Here is a 5,119-nt window from a genome sequence, read left to right as displayed (position 1 = left end):
ATACACACATACACACACACGCACACACGCACACAAGTAAATACATGTATAAAAATTTAAAAGAAAAAATAAGAGAATTCTTCGTGGATTCTAAGACTTCATACAAGAGACTCATCGATGAAAAAGAAGAAAAGAAACAAAGCACACACCTTTAATCCCAGAAGCAAGAGCAGGTCGGTTTGAGTTGGAGGCCAGCCTGATCTACATAGTGAATCCAGGCTAGACAAGAGCTGCATGGTAAAACCAGTTCAAAAAGGCAGGGAGGGATCTGGAGAGATGGCTCAGTGCTTAAGTGCTCTGGTTGCTCAGAGGACCCAAGTTTGACTCCTGCACCCACACAGTGGCTCATAACCATCTGTAACTCTGGTCCCAGGGGACCCAACCCCCTCTTCTGGCCTTCTCAAGCACTGTATGCATGTGAAACACAGACATACACACAGGCAAAACACTCATATACATAAAATGAAGATAGAAAAAGAAATTAAATGAAGCCTTCATAAAGACTCTAATCTTTTGTGTCAAAGGATACCTTCAAGTCTCTGGAAGCAACCCTCGACCATGGAAGCTTCAAGCCCTACCCAGGCTGCCTAACAGAAAGGACAGCTTGCAGCCATGCACTCAGTACACGAACACAGAGTGGGTAGGTGAGGAGGGGGCTATAGACACCAGCTAGCATGTTGCAAAGACAGCTCAGTGCTTAAGAGTGCTAACTGCTCTTCTCTAAGACCAGTGTTCAGTTCCCAGCACCCACCTACATGGCTCACAGCCATCAACTCCAGTTTCAGGGAGAGCAGTTCCTTCTTCAGCCTTCAAAGGCACCAGGCACATCCATGGTACACAGGCAAACATGCATGCAAGCAAACATACATGCAGGCAAACACTTGTACACACAAAAAATAACATTCTTTAGAAATTAAACTATGACACATTTACTAGTGGAAAATGTTAAGAAATCTCAGTTCAATGAAAACCACTGTATGTTCATGCACTTACTGGTGTGAACAAATAATTTCATCTACCCCAAATCATCTCCATCTTTCACTGGAAAGTAGGAAAAGGATTTTTTTTTTTTAAACTCAGTTACACTAATTTGATATACTTGACAGGGTTTCTCTGTATAGCCCTGGCTGTCCTGGAACTCACTCTGTAGACCAGGCTACAGAAATCTGCCTGTCTCTGCCTCCCAAGTGATGGGATTAAAGGTGTGTGCCCCCACTGCCTGGCTTTTGATATATTTCCTGAATTTAAACTTCTTTGTCTATTAAATGGATACAGTACAATTTCCAGCCTCACAGAGCTATGAGATGACTAGATGAGAAAGACAATATAACACTTCGTTTGTGGCCTGGCACATAAAAATTTCTCATAAATATTAAGTATTATTACCTGAATAAATGCTCAGTCTCCATGAGTCCAGTGTTGGTATGGCATCTCTTTTAAAAAACAAGTTTAACCTCAAAAAAAAAAAAAAAAAAGTTAAAACCAATTTTAAATATTAATACACTGAGACTAGCATAGACAATAGAGATCCATTTCAAGACCCATAGTAGCACCTCTCAGACCTCCTCCCAGTTTCTTTTGCTTGCATTTCTTATAACCTAGATCCTTGTCCTGAATTTCTCTAAAAGTCATCTGTCTTAGTAAGGGTTTTACTGCTGTGAACAGACACCATGACTGAGGCAACTCTTATAAGGACAAGATTTAATTGGGGCTGGCTTACAGGGTCAGAGGTTCAGTCCATTATCATCAAGGGGGAACATGGCAGCATACAAGCAGGTATGGTGCAGGAGGAGCTGAGAGTTCTATATCTTCATATGAAGGCTGCTAGTGGAAGACTAACTTCCACACAGCTAGGGTGAGGGTCTTAAACTCACGCCCACAGTGACACACCTACTCCAACAAGGCCACACCTCTAAACAGTGCCACTCCCTGGGCCAAACATATACAAACTATCACATTCCACTCCCTGGCCCCCAAAGGCCTATTCAAACACATGAGTCTATGGAGGCCATATAGAGCCATAGCATAATAAAAAAGTACATTTAGTTCAACTTCCAAAGTCCCCATAGACGATAGCAGTCTCAACAATGTTAAAAGTCCAAAATTCAAAGTCTCTTCTGAGATCCATCTAATCACTTAACTGTAATCCCCAAAGCATGACAGGAAACCAGCTGGGCACACTCCAAACTCTGCATCTCCATGCCTGATGCCAAAGTGTTCTTCAGATCTCCAACTCCTTTTCCATCTATGTTGACTACAACAAACATCTTTTCCACTCCCTGTTAGCACCATTCGTTAGCTCTGGCATCTTTAACATCTTGGGGTCTCCAAGGCAACTTCAAATGTTACAGCTTGTTTCAATGTCTAGGATCCACACATGATCTTCTGGGCTCCTCCAAAGGGCTTCTCCAGCCCTTCTCCAGCTCTGTCCTCTGTAGCAGTCTAAGCTCAGGTTGGTCCATTCTACCGCTCTTGCTGTTCTTGGTGATCATCCTATGGTGCTGGCATCTCCGAAATGCTGGGGTCTTCCACTGCAACTAGGCTTCACCAATGACTCTCATAGGCTCTCTTCATGGTGCCAAGCCTCAACTCCTTTGTATGATCCCTTCATTCCTGGACATCAACTGCAACTGAGGTTGCATCTTCACCAATGACCTCTCCTGGACTCTCACAGTGCCAGGCCTCAGCTGCTCTCCATAACCCCTTCATGCCTTCAAAGCCAGTACCACCTGGGTGATATTTGACATCAGCAAGTCCAGCTGCATTATGAGGTTCAACCTTAGCTATCTCTGGAACACAGCTTCTTTATGCTCTCAGAAAACACTTCCCAGAAGATTTCACCTCAATGGTGCAGGTCTTTTCTTAACTACTACTAATTTCTTAGCTCCAGCTAACCAGCATCAATTGTCCCAGTAGTCCCTTCTATTCTGGACTCTAAAGCTAGAGCCACATGGCTAAAGCAGCCAAGTTCTGCTGCTTGCAGGGGCTGGAACATGGCCCCTTTGTTCTATTACATTATCACCAGCTTTCTGTTTTCAAACTCCTTCACTGCCTTGCCTGTCCTGGATCTTGCTGTGTAGATTGACCTTGAACTCAGAGAGTTGCATGCCTTTGTCCTGAGCACTGGGATTAAAGGTATGGTCCACCAAGCCTGGGTTTTGTTTTCTTCACCTAGAACTTCCTCTATTCTAGGCTGGTCTTGAACTCAGATTTCTGCTTTTCTTTGCCTCCTGGAATTAAAGGTTTATACTACCATGGCTAGACCTAAACTTAAGCTGGGTGGGATCTTGCCCCAAGGTCACTACTCCCTTAATTCAATGTAATATCCACGAACACAGGATTCAGCTCCTTTTCACTTCCTGATACTGTTAAAATTTAAACCATATATTTTACATTTTTCCTTTCTCAGCTTGCTATGCTTGTTAAAATGCTCTTCATGAAACTTAACCAGAGAACAAAGTCTATGATGTGAATTTCTGAGACTTAAGTTAACTTCAGTAATTACGAATTGTAAATAAACATCAAAATTACCTGAAGGAAAAACTAATCTTTAAAACAACAACAACAACAACAAAACTAATCTTTTCAGCATCAAGAGATGTGTGGTATTATGATGATCATTTGGGAAATAGCTGCAAAGTCAAAATATCAATCCCTGGCCATGCAAGGAAATCACAGAAAAGAATCCTTCATCCACTGACCCAAAATGTTTGTTCCAACAATAACTTTAAAAAGAAAGAAAGTAGGGAAGGAGAGTAGCTCCGCACGATGGCGCACGCTTGTCCTAGAAGGACCATATCTCAAAATATATATAAAGTTTAAGATAGAGTTCAATCAGAACTCTCAAAGCTTTACTGATAAAGAATAAATTAATATAGTCATTTTGGGAAAGTGGCAATACTTACTAACCTAACAATATTTCAAGGTATATATAGCCGTTGGAAGTGAATTTGTCTCACATAACAAAAATGTTATACAACACGTACAACAATTTCCTAGTAATATTATTCATTATAATCCAAATTAGGAACAACTAGATAGAAAAATTATGGTAGGGGTACGCAATGAACTATTATAAAGCAATGAAAAAGAAAACACCATTGCTTTATGAAACTATAGTTATTAATCTCAAAGTCAAGGTTAAACAAACGATACACAAAACAGGAGAAATGGTTCTGTTAGTATGAAACTTAAAAGCAGGTGATACTAATCTGTGGTACTAGAAGTTAACAATCTTTTTCTTATTTGTTTTTGTTATTATTACTGTGGGTTTTGAGAAACACACCAGACTAGCCTCAAACTCATGCTGCTCCTATCTCTACCTTTCAAGCGCTTGGATCATGGCCCTGCACCTTCATGCCTGAGAGTCTCGAGCATCCCTTCGTCAGCAGTGCCTGAGAAGACAGCTGTGGCTGCCTTGCAGACAACACACAGATGACTGCAGTCAGCACTGCTTCAGGAAGGCCAGCCGCGGCCCTGCTCCACGCAGCTTAGCCTTTTATGCCTACATGACCAAATCAGTGCTCGACCTCAGCACTTCCCACTTACCAGAAAGCCAAGAATGCCCATGCAAAATGTGCCTGTGTTATAACTTCTGTAGGCTACCCCAGCATACACACTTGTGTCTCTTTAAAATTACTCAGAGGTTTCTCACTGGCCAGAGAAGGGATTGTACGCTGCTAAAAAAGTGCTCCTGTGCTCTCGCCTTGACTAACACGTGCAGCCAACTATAAATTATGTTTTTATGCAGAGCATAGTGGCACACACCTTTAATCCCAGCACTCAGTGTTCAGAGGTAGACAGATCTCTGTGAGTTCTAGGCCAGCCTAGTCTACAGAATGAAAGTTCCAGGACAGCCAGGGATACATAGTAAAACAATGTCTCAAAAACAAAAACAAAAACAAAACAAAGCAAAAAAAAAAGATGAATGAAATAAAACTATGCCTTTTCCTCTTTCACCTCAGCATCTCTGAATATACAGCACATCTATCTAGAACAATAGCTTGAAAATTGAAGTTTTGCCAGGTGGTGGTGGCGCATGCCTTTAATCTCTCACGCCTTTAATCTCAGCACTTGGGAGGCAGAGGCAGGTGGATTTCTGAGTTCGAGGCCAGCCTGG

The 5,119-nt window shown here is 41.9% G+C and overlaps 1 protein-coding gene across 5 annotated transcripts in view; it reads right to left on the bottom strand.

Annotated features, from left to right (window-relative positions):
* R3hdm2 (R3H domain containing 2) overlaps positions 1–5,119 on the bottom strand; it is a 120,996-nt gene that overhangs the window by 100,789 nt on the left and 15,088 nt on the right. For 3 of the 5 annotated variants that reach the window (XM_031350119.1, XM_031350110.1, XM_031350111.1), the window contains exon 3: positions 1,387–1,454. The exons of the other annotated variants lie outside the window; for them this stretch is intronic. The gene's annotated coding sequence lies outside the window, so the exon portion shown is untranslated. The remainder of the gene's footprint in view (positions 1–1,386; positions 1,455–5,119) is intronic. 5 annotated transcript variants of the gene reach the window in all.

This window comes from Mastomys coucha, unplaced genomic scaffold, assembly GCF_008632895.1.
Source record: "Mastomys coucha isolate ucsf_1 unplaced genomic scaffold, UCSF_Mcou_1 pScaffold4, whole genome shotgun sequence".
Taxonomy (NCBI): Eukaryota; Metazoa; Chordata; class Mammalia; order Rodentia; family Muridae; genus Mastomys; species Mastomys coucha.
The sequence above is the reverse complement of the archived record's forward strand: the minus strand, read 5'-3'. Positions and strand labels throughout refer to the sequence as shown.